The 17,868-nt window shown below is 41.4% G+C and overlaps 1 protein-coding gene across 1 annotated transcript in view; it reads left to right on the top strand.

Moving 5' to 3' along the window:
• The first annotated feature begins 4,809 nt into the window (after window positions 1-4,809).
• NDEL1 (nudE neurodevelopment protein 1 like 1) overlaps window positions 4,810-17,868 on the top strand; it is a 68,301-nt gene continuing 55,242 nt past the window's right edge. Inside the window, exon 1 of the mRNA XM_036896179.2 lies at window positions 4,810-4,942. The gene's annotated coding sequence lies outside the window, so the exon portion shown is untranslated. The remainder of the gene's footprint in view (window positions 4,943-17,868) is intronic.

Here is a 17,868-nt window from a genome sequence, read left to right as displayed (position 1 = left end):
TACATGTCTTGGTGTTGTCTTCCTTGGGTCTCTTGTGTTAGAAGATCTGTGCACCTCCATGGCCTGAGAGACTATCTTCTTCCCAAGATTGGGGAAGTTTTCCACAATTACCTCATCAAAGACACTTTCTATCCCTTTATCTCTCTCTTCTTCTTCTGGTACCTCTATAATAGGAATATTTTTCCATTTGGATTGGTCACACAGTTCTCTGTATTCTTTCATTCCTAGAGATCCTTTTTTCTCTCTGTGCTCAGCTTCTTTGTATTCCTCTTTTCTAATTTGTATTTCATTTATCGTCTCCTCTACCATATCTAATCTGCTTTTAAAATCCTCCATTTTGTTCCTTAATGATTGGATCTCCATCCTAAATTCGTTCCTGAGTTCTTGAATACTTTTCTGTACTTACAGGAGCATGTTTATGCTTTTTATTTTGAAATATCTTTCAGGAAGATTGATTAGTTCAGTCTCAGTTGACCCTTTTTCTGGTGTTTGTGAGATTTTGATTTGAACCGGGTTCCTTGACATTTCATATTTGTATTTGACACCTTCTAGTGCCAAGAAGCTATTCTCTGGAGCTGCTCAGCCCCTGGAGCAATGTCAGGGGTTGTAGGGGAGTGGTGCTGGTGCCCGGGGGGGAGGAAAGTGCTGTTTCCTGTTTCCCATTTGCTATGCCTGTCTCCACTGCCAGAACCAGTGGGCCGAACACACAGGTGTAAGCCTTTATGCTTTGCGTTTGTAGCTGCTGTAGTCTAGGCTTCCCTTTGGCTGGCCTGACGACAGGGCATGGGTTGCTGGTTTGAGAGCCAGGTGCAGGCTGGCCGGGAGGAAGGTGCAGTGGGGGGCCTTGCAGCTGTGTAGCCAGCCAGGGGATGGAGCACTTGAAGATCCTGAAAGTTCCCAACCTGCTGGGCATAGTGCACCCAAAAATTTTGTCTACCTGTCCTTTCTCCTGAGCAGTAAGCTCTGCAATCCTTGCCCCTTTAGCAGCCCTCTTACTGTTAGGAAGTCTCTCAGACTGCCCACCCAGGGCAGCCAGATATGGATCCCTGTTTTCCACAAGCAGCTGGAATCTCAGTCTCTCCAGGTATTCCTCCTGTCTCACCTTTCTAACCCCATTAATCACCAGAGCATCATGCAATGTAGGTTCATGCTCCCAGAGGAGATCTCCAGGGCTAGGTGTTTCCCTTCCCATCCATTTCTCTTCTTCTTGCCCATGAGCTGGGGTGGGGAAAGGGCTTGGGTCCTGCTGGGTCACTGCTTCACTGCTTTGGTACATTACCAAGTTCCATGAGGTCTGTTCTTTTCTCCAGGTGTATGCAATCTGGCTCAGCCTTCTTTGCTGTTGCTCTTTCAGGATTAGTTGTATTAATTGTATTTTCGTATTACATGTGGTTTTAGGAGGCAGTCTCTGTCTCATCTCTCACGTCACTATCTTTAATCAAATTTCATGTCTAAATACTTTTAATTGCAGTCACTTAAGTAAAGGAGAGTGAGGGACTGGGTCAGAAGCAATAGTTGAAGAGTTACTGATTACAAATTTTACAATATTAATAATGTAAGACCTTAAACACAGAATCATAAAACTTTACAAACTTCCAGCAAAATAAATACAAAAAAAAATCCCCACCTAGGCACATTGTAGTAAAACTTCTGAAAACCAAAGACAAAGAGAACTCTTGAAAGTTGGCTGAGAAAAAAAGACACATTACTTTCAGAGGAGCAATAATACTGACAGCTCATTTTGAAGATAAATGATGGAATCTAGGAGATAGTGGACATCAAGGAGACATGTTATAGTTTTTGAAGGACTGAAAGAAAATAGCTGCCAATCTAGAATTTTATACAAAGAAAAATACTCTTTAAAAATGGAGGTGGAACAAAGAGGTTTACAATCCATAACAGAGAATTCATTGCCAAGAGAGACGCACTAAAAGAAATACTGAAGAATGTTCTTTAGGCAGAATGAAAATGATCCCATAAAGCATAGAAATGCAGGATTGAATGCATGATAAGTGGTAAATGTGTGGGAAATATACAAGTATTGACTATATAGAACAATAACAATATGTTGAGTTTAAAAATACATGAAAAATTAAAATACTTGACAATAGTAACCCAAAAGTGGAAGGGGGTAAGGAGTTAAATTGTAAGATACTTGCCTTTTCTGGGGAGTAATAAAAGTACAAATTATAGTAGACTAATAATTCAAGGATGCATGTTGTAATTTCTTGATAACCATTAAAAGAATAATAAAAGATTAGGTAATTAAGATGCTAATGAAGAAATAGAATAAGTCTAAAAATCTAATTCAAACAAGGTAAGAAAGGTTTAAAATAAGGTCATTTCTTACAAATGCCTTTGACTATTTGAATTTCTTCTGCTGTTAGCTTGTCTCTTTTGCTCAGTTTTCTATTTGGAAGCGTTATTTTTCTTACTGATTTTAGATGGATGTAAATATAGGTAAATAGAAATATGTCCATATGAATATTGCAAATACTTTCTTGAAGGGATCAGTTTTAAATCTTTATGTCTTGATTGGAACACTTAGGACCTGGTTTCTCCATTTGGTTTGATGTAGTGAGAAAAGGAATAGTTTGGTGAAGTCTGGTACTTTGCACCCCATAGGAGGTCAACAACTGCCTAATGAATTGACCTGAATTGAGAAGGTCCAGGAGCTAAGCAAACACGGGGTATTGCATTATTGTCATTTCGAGAGTAAGTAGTGATCCAAACCCGTAACAGGAACAGCGTACTGTTCAACGCCAAAGAAGGAGCAGAAATAACTCGGGCAGGGAAGAGCTATGGGAATCCCCAAAATAAGGCTTAGCCGTCTGCACGGTAGATTGGTGAGCTAGGGGCTTTGGGAGCAGCGTGTGATGTATACCTAATCCACACCAGCAGATGGCGCTCTAAAGATGTCTCATTGTGATTCAGACTTAACGGCCAAGTTCTGGCTTGAGTACCTAAAAGTGGAAACTGAGGCATGGGGAGCCTCCTAGCCTTACCTTTTTGGCTTTCTGCTTCTTCCAAATGTGAAATCCCCAAGACCAAAAGTCCTGTGGGTTTTCTGTATGCATGCTTTAGTTACAGGTGCCTGTGGAGCACCATCCATTCAATTCAATTTAGACCAGATTGGCTCAAACTCTGATGAGCAAACCAACCATCTGGTTCTCTTGTGAAAATGCAGATTTTGATTCAGTAGGACTGGGGTGAGGCCTGAGGTTTTGCATTTCTAACAAGCTCCCTGGTGATGACTCACTCTCAGTAGTACTAACATTTAGAACACACTGCCTGCAATGTTGCATCTCTGTGCAACATGGGAGGTGGGAGGGAAGCAAATCCAGGCTCTACGCTCAAAGAGTTTACAGTTTCCTAGAGTAAAATCCCACTGAAATGTCTGCAATACAACTCAGAGTGTGAGTCCACTGCTGTGTGACATTAAGCAAGTTGTGTGACCTCTTTGGGTATCATTTTCCTCATCTGTAAAATGGGAATAATAACAGCCACTACCTTAGAAATTGGTGTGAAAGTTAAAGCAGATCTTGTATATAAAACACCTAGCACAGGGCCTGGAGCATTTTAAACTTCAACAAGGCTTGGGATACACTAAGAGAAGCATGGACCTAGGCAGGCAGACCTGGTGGAGAGGCATATTGGAGGGAGCAAGAGGTGAGGGCCAATCTGTAAGAAGATGCCAGAGTCTGAGAAGAAGGGGATCAGGGAGGAGGTGAGGACAGAGAGCCAGCAGGAGGGCAGGGCAGGCCTCCCGATCAGGTGGTAAACCTAAGGGCTGCTTTTGAAGATTTAAATATACTTCAGGATAAACAGTCTTCCTTTTGGAGATGGATAGAAAAGGTGGCAGCGGTACATCCAGGCAGAATCAAGCTGCAGTTTTCAACACACTGCTCCATTTCACATCTTGAGAGCAGGGATTGTGAGAGTCACCGAGGAGCACCCTGGCCCTGCTCTCAGCCCAGGTACCTGAGTTTACCTCCGTGCTTTAAATAGGGTGGTGTTTCCATAGTATCTTGAAGATTCATGAACATTTGTGGATGAACATCCAGTGTTCTACCGAATGCTCTTGGGGATACAAAGACAAATCCACCCAGCCTTTACCCTCCCTGGTGACCTTGGGGAGATGAGACATCACTGTGGGAAAGGAACGATCGGTGAAGGGGCTCAGTAGCAGGTCTTAACAATGGTGCTTCTCCTACACCGGGAGGCAAAATGGTACATGAGCCCTGCATTACTGTGGAGAATGGTGTTGAAGGTGACTCTTGAGACCAGGTTGGTCTGATCTGAAAAAGACTTAATTAAGAGCAGGTCGGATCTGGGGAGGCAGAAATGAGCCTCTAACAACTAAAGAGACTAATTGGACGTGTGTGAAGCCAATCACACACATTCTCATTTAAGCCTAACAGCTATGAGATCGGTACTGGTATTACCGCTATTTCATAGACGTGGGAAATGAGACTGAGAGAGTCAAAATAACTCCTTCAAGGTCTCACAGCTGAATGTGGCAGGGGAAGGCTATCTGACTTTAAGTTCATTCTCTGTGTACCACAGTGTGCTGATCATCTCCCACCCTTAATGAGTGACCGGTCTTCCCTTGCCCTTCCCTCCAAATACAGGAACAGAGGTGTAAACACATGCAGGACCTTGAAAGCCTGACTAAAGGTTTGGGGCTTGGATTGTTTTTTAACTTCCCCAGCACTGACGCCTTGCCCAACCCCAGCTGAGCAATGAGGCTGGCAGGGTTGCCTCACTTCTAGATGACAGGCCCCAGCCTTCCTGGCCCAAGCCCACTTCCTGTCCTCTGGCCTCTTTTGTCAGAAGGTGATTCTCATGTTCCCTGTTGATTTCTACTTTGTTTCAGCTGGTTCAGCGCCAGCGCCTGGGTGCTGCTGTTGATCGGATCTGCAAGGCCTGGACACAGGATGAGGTACATTGGGATGATGGGGAGTGGGGAGTGGTGGGCGGTCTGCTTGAAGTGGGTCTGTTTGAAGTGGGTTTGGGCCAGATGAAGGCTGTCCTGAGACATACCAGAATGGGGGGCTCCTGATGATGGACCCTCTCCATTCCTGTGCTGGGGGACTGTCAAAGGCTGAGGTCATTTTTTGAAGTTGGTTATGTCCCTGTGGAGTGACACCAGATGTTTGCTTTGGTGGTTTCCTGAGACCACATTGTCTGCCTACATCCTGTAAGGTCTCATCACCTTGATTTGGTTTTCTATTTCCTGGGCTGCCCAGGTAGCATTTTCCTGTGTTGCAGAATGCACCTTGGGTCCAGACAGGTGTATCTGGGACTGACTCAGATACAGAGGGTGTGATGCTTGAAACTGTGCTGAGCTGACCAAGTTAGGGGCTTGCCATTCAGTCCCGGCTCTTTGTCTTATGACAGTCACTTCCCTCTGAACCCATTTTCTTGCCAGAATGGAAAGAAAAGGTGGCAGAATAGCACAGTGTCTCTGGTGGGATTTTTGTGATGTTTAAGCAGGACAATGATTGTGAAAGCGTTGTGTAAACTGTAAGATGATAATTTTGGGGGTTTGAGGTTCCTTTTATTTCATTTTCCAAATAAAACTGTATTTTTATGTGTCTGAAATGATAGTTGATGCAAATCCAAATAATACAAAGTTTTTACATAATGCCATCCCTGAAGATTATTATTGACATTTTACTGCATAGACTTGTGGACTTAAAAAATTAAGAAATAACTTTTTTGTTGTGGTAAAATGTACATAACATAAAATTTACCATTTTTAAGTGTACTGTTCAGTGACATAAAGTACATTCACACTGTTATGCAGCATCACCACCATCCATCTCCAGAACCTTTTTTGTCTTCTCAAACGGAAACGTTGTTGCTTAAAACAGTAAATCCCATACCCCTGCCCCCAGCCCCTGGCAACCACCATTCTATTCTCTGTCTCTATGAATTTGACTATACGTGGAATCATACAGTTTTTGTCCTTTGTGACTAGCTTATTTCACTCAGCATGATATCCTCAGGGTTATTCCAGGTTGTAGCATGTATCAGAATTCCCTTACTTTGTAAGGCTGAATAGTATTCTATTTTATGGATATGCCACATTTGTTTATCCATTCACCTGTTCATGGACACTTGGGTTGCTCTCACCTTTTGGCTATTGTGAATAATGCTGCTATAAGCATGAATGTACAGATATGTTTGAGTCTTGATTTTCATTTTTTTGAGTATATACTCACAAGTAGATCTGCTGGATCATATGATAATTCTATTTTTAAATTTTTTGGGAAATTTCATGCTGTTTTCCATAGTGGCTGCACAATTTTACATTCCCACCAACAATGCAGAAGGGTTCCAGTTTCTCCACATCCTCACCAACACTTGTTATCTTCTGCTTTTTTGATAGTAGCCATCCTAAAAGGTAGAACAGGATATCTCATTGTGGCTTTGATTTACATTTCCCTAGTAAGTGACTCAGAGTCTTTGCATATGCTTATTGGTCATTTGTATACTTCTTTGGAGAAATGTCTATTCAAGTCTTTTGCCCATTTTTCAAGAGTCGTTTGTGTTTTGGTGTTAAGTTGTAGGAGTTCTTTATATATTCTGGTAATTAACTAGACTCTTTTTCAATCAAAGTATCATTGATATACAATCTTATATTAGTTTCAAATATACAACACAGTGGCTCGACAGTTACCCATATTAAATCCTCACCCCCTCTTGTGCAGTTACTATCTGTCAATATAGGAGGATATTACAGAATCATTGACTACATTCTCCATGCTGTACTACTATCCCCATGACCAACTTATATAATGATTGAGAATTTTTGTGTCCCTGATTAACTGGACTTTTAAAACAAATATTTCTTATGTCAAATCTACTTACTGTCCTCTAACCATTTTTCATTTAATAATGCCACTTCATTATCGTCTCATGTTAATTTATGACTATCCATCTTCCTTGTCCTTCTTAACAGCTGAATAGTATTCCAGTGTGTGGGTATGCCATGATTTCTTAAGCCAGTCTCCTACTGATGGTTTCCAATTTATTGGCATAATAATAAACAATGCTGCAGTAAACATCATTGAACATACATCTTTGCATACTAGTCCTATTATTTCCTTATATATTCTGTAAGGATAAATCCTTACAAATTGATTGCTGGGTGTAAGGTTACATATACATATATTTACAGTTTTAATTTGTCCAGATTCCTCTAATAACTGTCATACCATTTTATTTATTTTAAATTTCATATCCACTTTCTTTCAAGCAACACAAAACTTACAGTGAAAAATAGATTCCCTATCCCATCTCCTCACTTTCAAATTCTTACTGGACACAAACACTTTCAATTATTTTAGTTTCTATATCCAAATAGAGTGCATATATGGCTATTTTTTTCTATTTTAGTTATTTATTGACTTCTTATTATGAAAGATAAGGATATAGAATTCTTACATCACCCTGTCCTCATTCTTGCTTGCATCTTCCTGATATGGTTATATCACAAATTTTGGTTAAGTCAGTATTCATATTTATGTTGTATACAATGTTAGGACTGTGTAAGTATTGCTCTCTGAGCTATGTAGTTTATTATTATTATTATTTCCTTTCATTTATCTGATTTTTTCCCTAGAGTTGAGAGTTGCTTCAGTGTTTAATTTTCTTAGTTTTAATATATGTATCACAGATTCCTCTCCTACCAAGCTATTAATTTCCCCTCAATATGATCAGACACATCAGATACTCTCTCAGTTTCCATCCCCCCCCTTTATTCCTGAAACACTTACCCTCTGGGGTCTCATCCTCTTGCTCCTGTTTGGGCTGGTTGTTCTCAACCTACTGCTTAGTGTTGTCCTGGTATAGCCTGTAGCATATCCTAGGAATTCCCTTTTCAATCTCTATGTGGATCCTCATTCTTTGGATCCCACTTTTCTTTTTGCCATTTTGCATTTTATTTTTTTACTGTGGTAAAATATACATAACAGAGTTTACCATTTTAACTGTTTTTTAGTGGTCAGCTCCGTGGTACTAAGTGCATTCACATTGTTGTGCACCCATCCTCACTATTATCTCCAGAACTTTTTCATCTTCCCAAACTGGACCTCTGTCCCCATTAAACACTAACTCCTCACTTTCCCTCTCCCAGCCTCTGGCCACACCATTCTACTTTCTGTCTCTGATTTTGAGTAGAATTATACAGTACTTGTGCTTTTGGGTGGAGCTCACATTTTCCTCTTCGTTTACTTTCTTATTTTGTTGGCATGCATTTTCTGATACATAGGGGGTAAATTCTTTGAGTTTTTGACTGCCTGGAAAAAAGTCCTTTATCTTTATACTTGTTTAAGGGTATGGCTAGATTTAGAATACTGGGTTGGAAACAATTTTCTCTCCTAAAATTTTAAAGCTGGTGCTTCATTGTCTTCAAGCCTCTAGTTTATTGTTAAGTCCTATGCTATTCTAATTCTTGATCCTTTGTATGCGACCTGGATTCAAGTCCATGGAAATTTTTAGGATTTTCTCTTCATTCCTGGGGTTCTGAGAGTTCATCTGTGGATAGTTCTGATTCCTGTGCTGCAGGCTCAGGAGACCCGTTCAGTCTGGGTACTCCTGTCATTCAATTTTGGGAAAATTGCTTGAATTACTACTATCTTAAAAATAACATCCTCCTCTTCATTTTTTCTGTTCTTTCTTTCTTTCTGGAGCTCTTCTCAGTTAGATGTTGGACTTTTGGGTTCATCCTCTCATTTTCTTGCTTTTGATCCCCTATTTGGAAAATCTGTCTTTTGTTCTTTTGGGGAGGTTTGTCTCAGTTTTATGGTCATACCCTTCAACTGGATATTTTTATTTCAACTCTCATTTTTTCCAAAAAAACCGTTCTTGTCTCACTTCTCTTTGTAGCCCTAGTTACTGTTTTATGGATATATCTTTATTTCTCTGAAGATATTTATTAAAGCTTTTTCTTCTTCCAGCTTACTTCTGCTCCATGCATGGTATCTTTTACTCCTGAATTTCATTTGTGTTATTTTGTTCTTTCACACTGGAGGCTTTCTCAAATGTTCCTTGTTTAATGTTCATTTTTATGATCAAGGAACTAGGAGCTGATCAGTGGTTGTCTGTGGTGTGTGGGGGGGTGGGGGGGGGAGGGACCTTGTTGGCTGTTGGGCTTCTCTGTAAGTTACTCAGGTGGGCAGACCAGGCCATGTGGTTGGGAGACCCCTCTGGAGCCAGTCAGGTTCTGTTGAGAAACTCTCTGACCTTCTGCCCAGAGGCTACCAGCCTTCTGGGAGGCTGTCTGGAAGGATGCTGGGGTCTCGTCATTCAGTATGCAGCCTTTGAAAAATCCGCCTCCCTCTGTCCCTCTCTTTTTTCTGTATAGTGTAGTGACTTAGCCTTGTCCTCCGGTGTGCGCAGTGTCCCAAAGACTGCAGCTTCTCTGGTTTCATGTCTCCAGACAATGAACTTCCTCCTGCTGGAGTGGGAGAGAGGTAAACACCTTGGCTTGTCAAGTGCTTGGGCTGTGAACTGCTTCGTAAACACTGTACTTAAGACAGATCTTCGGGTTTTTAAGCCCCACCCACCCCGCCCTCTGACGTCGCTGCCCTCTGACGTCGCTGCCATCTCCAGTTCCTAAGCCCTTCTGTGGTTGGGAGGGGTGGTGCTGCTTGCTTCCGGCTGGCATCCAGTTTCCAGCCTTCTCTGATCCTCTCCTCCAGCTACCAGTCACACCAATCTACCGTTGAGCCTCCATGGTCCTGTTGACATCTCTTTTGCACTGGTGTCTGCTCTCCTATACTCTTACCAGTAGATTTCTACTTTTTAAAATTCTTGCCCTATCTTTTTGTGGTGTTTCAGAAGGAAGTGAAGATATGTATATTCGATCCATTGTGGTGACTGTGATGGTTATAGCATTTTAACTCTGACTCGCTTCCTCACACTTTTACCAGCCCTGAGCATATAATTTGTTTTAAATTCTGCTAACCTGTTCAACAAAAAGTGGTATCTCGGTTATTTTAACTTACATTTTAAAAAGTTATTAATGATATGGCTGAGGAGCTTCATATGTGTTTATTGGCCATTTGTATTATTTCTCTGAACCACTTATTTATATTCATTGATCATTTTTGTACTGGGGTAGGGTAATTTGTTAAATTGTTGATGTATGGCCAGCTCTGTCAAGAGGTTTTGAGCTGACCCCATTTTTTTTATGTGCTGTCTCAAAGCACAGACTTCAGAAAATAGCAGTTCTTAATGACAACATTGTAAGTTTTTAATGATTTTTGTTCTCCCTTGGATTATAAAAGTAATCTGCGTACACTGTAGAAAACCTGGAAAATACAGATTAAACAGAAAAGAAAATATAAATCACCTTTTCTGTGGTTATGTACTTACAAAAATAAAAGCAGTTCCTTTATTTTATATTCATGCTTTTGACATACTGATCTATGCTCTGTTCTCACATTAGGATACATTGTTCTATGACATCATCAGCAGTGGCTCCATGGGATCCTACTGTGTAGGTGTATGATCACGTCAATACCCTGTTGATGGATATTTAGGTTCCTTTGGGTTAAAATTTTCATTAACCAATTCGCCTTTGACCATGACCCCATCTAATCTTGTTTCCATGGTGTATCTGCTCAGCAATCTCGTTTTTAGGGGGAAAGCATATAGGTCAACTTTAATCCTTTTCTGGTTATATAATTACTAATTCTGAATTAATGAATATAGATTTGTGAAGACTGTTTAGCACTTTCTGTCTTTTTTTTTTTTTCCTGTGGGTCAGAGAGAGAGAGAGATGAAAAGGGGTCACTCTGGTATTCTCCATCAGGTTCCTGCACAGCTTTCCATTAAAATGAAAATGAAGAGGGGACCAAAAAAAAAAAAAAATGCCCAGGGAGTGTGATGTAGGCAATGATGAGAAAAAAGAAGCGTATCAGGCCGGTATCTGAAGAAACCATCCCAGAAATAATAGCTTACTAGGGAGAAAATCTAAAAGAGCAAACTGCCTGAGAGTTGAAATCTGAATTCTGTGCCTGAGTTTGCCACAGTGCCCTTGGGCAGGTCACTCAACCTCTCTGGGCTCCTTATTGTTGTTCCTCATCTCAACAGGGTAAATTCTCTTGTATCTTCTGAAGTTCTGTGACTACAGACTTTGTCACACCAGCTGACTGATCCTGGATAAATTGCTTAACCTCTCTGAGACTTGGTTTTCTCACCAGTTAATGGGGAACACTAATTGTTACATCATAGGGTTGTTGTGAATGGGTGTTTGTCAAGCACTTATTCACAGGGCCTGGCCCATACTAAGTATCCAATAAATGAAAGCTATTTTTATTGCATGCCTCTTGTTATGTAAGAGGAGGGCAATTATATCATCCCACACTCTGTGTATGGAAAGAGACTCTGTCTTTTTAGAAGTGGTTTTCAAAATTCAATCTGCAGCTGGGACAGATGCCAGGGGGCACAGTACAAAGTCACCACTGGCCACCGACTTCCCTTTCCAGCTCATTCTTCTTCAGGGCTTGGACACTGTCCAGATGTGGGTCAAGTAAATGTGCAGCTGTTTAACAGAGATAAGTAGGATGCATGAATTTTGGCTTATAGGGGAGCAATGGGAAACCCCACTTTCCAAATGTAAAATATCCATGAGTGTAACAGAAGGGAAACTGTGCCCTAGATGACATGACTCATTCCAACGTAGGGATGCTATTAAGCAAAAACTGACAAACTTTCAATTTGTGATTAATGAGCATGGCGACATAAGGAAGAAGTTGTGGGTGTGACTGAAGTCTTGTTTTTTGCTGCTGTGAAATTTTGGACAAATTACCCTTTTCTGTAAAACCAGGAGGCTGGATTATACTTTTGTTCCCCAAAGGGGGGTTTTTGTACTACTGGTGGCATGCAGAGATGAACACTTGACATTAATAGGTATGTATTTATTTTATGGAATATTAGGGAAAATACGACTAGCAATTAATCCCATGATTTAGTTCATAGATATGATTATTTAGGATGAGGCTAATGGCGGATTTAATTTCCTTTTGTGAGAAGTCAGTTCAAAGAAAGATTCAAATATGGCACGCAGAAATGGCAAATATTGTAAAGTGGTAAAATTAGAACATGAGATGTGGTGGCCAGAATAATAGCCCCCCAAGGATGTCCATGTCCTAATCCCCAGAACCTGTGTGTTACCTTATATGGCATAAAAGGGCTTTGCAGGTGTGATTAAATTAAGGATTTTGAGATGGGGAGATTATTCTGGATTATCTGTGTAGGGCCAATGTAATTGAAAGGACCTTGTAAGAGGGAGGTAGGAGGATGAAGGTCAGAGAAGGTGATGTGATAACAGAAGCAGCTTTTGGAGAGATGCAGCCATGAGCTAAGGAACACAGGCCTCTAGAAGCTGGCAGTGGCAAGGAATTGATTCTCCGGAAGGAACCAACCTGGGCAACACCTTGATTTTATCCCTGTAAGTCTCATTTTGGATATCTGATCTCCAGAACTGTAAGAACATAAATCTGTGTTGTTTTAAGCCATTAACCTGGTGGCAATTGTTACAGCAGACACAGGAAACAAATACACCAGACATTAGATACACTTGAAGCTGGTTTGTTCTCCAAATTCAGCAGTTCCTCAGGGCGTAGCAAGAACTCTGTCCTTGGTCTACTCCCACCTATGGAAGAGGGGGCTGACCTTGCCATCATGTAGGGCCAACTGGCCAAGGACAGGCCCGGCTCTCAGCTGCCCCCCAGGAGAGTGCTAGGCACCTAGATGACAGGACAGGTCCTGACTCATGGGGACTGTCAACAGTAACATCTGGTTCAACCTGCTATTTTACAGATGAAGAAACTGAGGCTCAGAGAAGGGACATAAAGAGCAAAATCACCTATTATGGGAGTGATTCGGCAAAGAATTCCTGAATTCCTATGGCAGTGGGAGGGAACAGCGCCCGCAGAGGTGGATTGGGTTCTCACACAGGGTGGGGCCTGCACCTTTGGCTGGGGGTGGAGCGTGGACCTTGACACCCTTCTATCACTCTCGCTGTGTGTCTAGGCTTCCAGCTTTCACACTGCCTCCTCTCGTATCTTTTTATCATGGTTTTAATAACCATCCTGTCAACATGACTTTAGAAAATTGTTGAAACAGCAATATGCTTGGAGAAAGGACTCCCCTGCTCCCGCCTTACGCTGCTCAGCACTTTATGTCTCTCCTCCTGCCTGGCTTGCCCCCCTTGCCTTCCAAGGGATGCTTATTTTCTTTTCATGTAAGGGATATTTCTACCGTGATTCCTATGAAACCTGGGATGTTTTATTTCTGCATTTCAGCATTTATGAGTCAAAATTGGCCTCTGTGGATGGGACAGTCCTGAATAAAGCCCAGTCTCCTAATTTTGAGCAGAAAATGTTTTCCATGTAAATGCCACCAAACCCCCTTTTCTGATTTTCAAAATGATCATCGAGACCTGTGTTGTATCATGTGGGAACTGATGAAAACTAGTGTGAATTTCTTCTGGGATTCCCTGTTATTTTACCATATTAGGTTGTAATTATAAATGGTCAGGATTTTTTCCCCTTTGTTTAGATTATGCTCACCAGACAAGTGACCTCAGAGAAGCAATCCTTACATTCCAGATTAGCTAGAGTTGACATCCCAGGTAACTCTACCATTCAAAGTCCCAAATATTATTATGTTGTCAGTTAATAAGTGTTTAGAAGATACATAGTTGAAAAGATTGTAGGGTGGAAACTTCCCATCTGTGGAACCAGCTTATATGTGCCTACAGGAGGAAATAACATCAGACTGGGCTAATGAGGGAGTCACAGCAGAAGGAATTAATTCTTATCATCCGAACACAGAACTGGGAACCCTCCCATTGACGCTTACTGACACCGGCATGTCCACATCACTCTTGTATCTGCTGGAGTGACTTGGCGGAAAGGCTGGATTTTTAAGAAGTCCTAAAGCCATGGACTTCACCAAAATCATTTGCAAAGAGTTTTGAGGAAATTATCTTGCTGTAAGTTTGAATGCCTTCTTGTTTTTAAAAAACTTCCACAAATTATACATTTAATTATTTTTGGTTAAAAAAATGCAGAAAAGAAACAACAAAAAAGAAACAGATGAGAGAAAATGAATGACCTGTGATCTGACCTCCCAGGGATGACCATTGTTAGCATCATTTTGTTGTCTGTCTTTCCAGATTTTTTCTATGTATAATGTTATGTTTTTCTCCTTTACAAAAGTGGGATCATATTACACATATTGTTGAGTTAACTGCTTTATTCATTCAACTGCATATTGTTAACATGTTTTACTGTTAATGTTCTTCTGTAACATTATTGTTACCAATTTTATACTATGATATTGTGTGGCTGTCACATAATTCCACTTAATTCAGCTTTTGTTGTTTCTAACTTTTTTCTAAAAAATGCTTTGTTGAACATCCTCTTAAGGTAAATTCCTAGGAGAGGCTGGATCACGGAGCTTGCACATTTTTTTAAGTTTTTGAATCACTCTGCTAAATCATCTACCAGGAACACTCATACCTGGTGACACCTGCTTGGCACTGTACAAAAGAGCACTGGCTTCTCTGTGGTCTTGTCTGCCCGTTCTAATCTTAATATTTTCAAATCTCATATATTTGTTGGATGAAATGTGGAATCTCTTCTTTGCTGTTCTACTTGGCATGCTTTTGATTAGGAGCAAGGCAAAGGGTATGTTTGTTAGCTGCCTGCATTTTTAAATCTTGTCAGTTGCTTCTTTTTGCTTAATTTTTTACGGGGAAGTGCTTTACTAGAGTTCTAAATGATAAAAGTGCTTTGATGAAAGGAAGAGAAAGGAGAAAGGAGCAGCAGAGGAGAGCGATGAAAATATCTCAAATGTTGAAAACATTCACTGTTTGTTTTTTATTTATTCAACAGATGTTAAGTGCCTACATACCAGGGGCAGCCCAGTTGCTACCCTAATATTCAGTATAGAAAAATCCTGCTAATTTTTTTCTCTTTGGTACTTATCACTTCCTGACATACTAAATGCATCTTTATCTATTTTGTTTTCCTTTTCTGAAAGTTGCTTTGTTAACTGCTTTATCCCTGGGGCCTAGATCAGTGCTCAGCACTCTATACTGTTAGGCTGGAGGAAGGAAAAACAAGGACATGCAAACAGAACAGAGAGATGCCATAGGGGGAGAACAGATCAGACCCCAAGGTCCGTGCCTTATATGGAAAGGGGACAGCTCTTCCTGAATTCCATCCTTCTGATGTGCCAACTAAGACCCGGATGTCAGCCTCCTCCCTCTTGGAAGGAAAAAAAAGTTCCTAGTTGTCTATTATGTCACCTTTAGCCAATCATACCTCTCCACGCCCCCTAGGATAGTTTGCCCACTCCTCCCCCTCCTAATCCCTTATAAACCCCCACCTCCCTGACCAGGTGTGACTTCCCCGGCCTGTAATACCCAGACCACAGAACATCACCCGGGAGTTGCACTAAAATAAACTATCTGGCCCTTTGTTGCCTCTCTTCGCCTGCTTATTTCAGCTAAAATTTATCTTACATATACTATTTATTAAATGGTTGAATACATGGTGAGAATTTGGCAGAAGCAATCAGCTCAGGTTGGTAAGAAACACTCGATTCCTTTTAAGCCCTGTCATTTCATTAGGAGAGTTTGGGAGTAGGCAAATACCTCATCTGTGTGAAGGTACGTGAGCAGATACTGCTTTTGTCTAGGGATGTCACACTGTTTATGTAGATATGTCAACAGCCATTGGGGTTGCCAGGTGTCAACCAAATTAGCCATTAATAGTGTCATGCCATCCTTTTCTGTGGAGGCCGCTGTCACATTGGGGTGCAGGTAGTGACTATCAAGGGGCCAGAGTGGGAGCCAGGGCTGATGGTGAAGACTGAAGATTGAGCGAGAGAGGCTCTGAAGCCAGGAAGACCAGAAGGCTGTAGATAGTTCCAGAAGAGGAGGAAGTCTATAGCTCAGGTAGGCTGCCAGGGCAGCTGCAAAAGATTCACAAGAGCATGGCAGGATATCAGGAGGAGCCATCAATAGGGGGAAAGGCTAAGCAGAGTCTCTTGCAGCCTCAGTTTATCCCCTTGGATAAGGATGAGGGTCCTTTCCTTCCAGGTACCAGCAACTAGGATAGGACTCTGACAGGATAGCTTGTTACAGTCTCGACCTATTTGTCCTCATTTTTTTCACCTGCAGGAGCCACTTTTCAGTAAGCTACACCTGGAGGCCTGCAAGAGGGTCCTTGAGCCAGAAGCAGGCAGCATTCTCAGACAGACACCGTAGGCAAGGAAGGAACAGCAATGAGGTTTGGATCTAAAACACCTCATAGAAAAGTCATCAGGCCCAATTCCTGTCTTTCTATTGACTTCCAGACAACTGGGGTTTGAAGTATGGGGGCAATTTTGACAGAAGGGCAAGGTTCGGGAGCCTGAGTTGCTTTGGGGGATTGGTCAGCACTGTTTGTTCAAGAAGCTACTGAGGATACAATAAAACACAACAAATGGAACTTTTCCTTCTCTTTGAGGTGGTACAGGAATACACCAGGCTGGGCTGTTCATGGCTGTCTCGGTCAAGGGTCAGGGACCAACCAGAAGTGGGCATTTTTGAATCAAACATGAACTGGTACCATTCCTTATCTTGGAAGGGCAAGTTGATATCTAGTTGAAGCCTCTGGCATTCTGCAGACCATCCAACCAGTATTCATGGAATGCCCACTCTATGCCAGGCATGGTGATGGAAAGTAAGATAAAATCCTCTATTTTGAGCATCTACATGTTTCTATGTTCTTAATTTCACATCTCCATCACATTTTATATAACAGCCCTTTATTTTAAGGGCCTTGACAATTTTATGGAGAAAAAGAATCCCATGAACAATAGGTCCTATTTTCACTCAGGGAGCAGCCCTTGCCACAGCTTATCCTCTTTTCCTGGTTATGTTTCTTTATAGCACATGTCAGGACCTGACAAATACATTGGTCTATTTGCTTATTGTCTGTGTTCCCCATTAGAATATAAGCTCCATGGGGGCAGGGGTGGGTGGGTTTTCATAGTTACATGGTTGAATCCCCAAAGCCTAGAACAGTGCCTGAAATGGAGCAAGCACTAAACTCAGAGTTGATGAATGAATGACTTTTTCTATAAAAGCACTTCTCACCTCAAGGTCCAAGTGTATAATTAAAAAAATTATTACTACTATTTTTTATTACAAAAGCAAAGGATGTTGCTTTGGGGATTGTAGGTGCTAGAGACTGGGTTTAAGATCTGGCCAGAGAAAACTCTTAACTATACATGAGCTGAATCCCCTCCTTTTCCCTCCCCACCCCGCCCCACCCCACCCCACCCCACCCCACCCCACGTTCCTTTGTATCCTGGCATCACCTAAGTTCAGCCTTTCATGCTAGTGAAAATCTCCTATGTATGGTAGTTTTTCTCAGAATTTGGGCCATCTTCCAGAAAGTGCTGTCAGTCTTGCATTTGGAGTTATAACCAGGAAACCATTGATTCATTAATTTTTTCACACTTTTAGTTGAAGCTGTCTTGCCTTGAGGGTTTCAGCCCCAGGCGGGTTCACTATGGATTCAGTGAGACTGAGAAATGACAATGGAATGTTCTTGGGGTAAAAGGGTTTATACCTGGCTTTATTCTGCTGATAGTAGGTCTAGCACTAGAATCATGTCTGCATCCAGCATCTGCAGATCTATAATCCACCTCCATCTCTACTTCTGCCCTGGGCAGAGCTCTTTATATAGTGACTCAATCAATACTAGCTTATTGCCTACAGGTGTGGAAGCATTAGCCTAGCAGTAGGCTAATTACATCATCAAGTAGTTTAGGGCCAGGTGAAGATCCTGG

The sequence above is a fragment of the Manis pentadactyla genome, chromosome 4 (genome assembly GCF_030020395.1).
Source record: "Manis pentadactyla isolate mManPen7 chromosome 4, mManPen7.hap1, whole genome shotgun sequence".
In the NCBI taxonomy this organism is placed as follows: domain Eukaryota; kingdom Metazoa; phylum Chordata; class Mammalia; order Pholidota; family Manidae; genus Manis; species Manis pentadactyla.
This window is presented reverse-complemented; position numbering and strand designations above follow the sequence as displayed.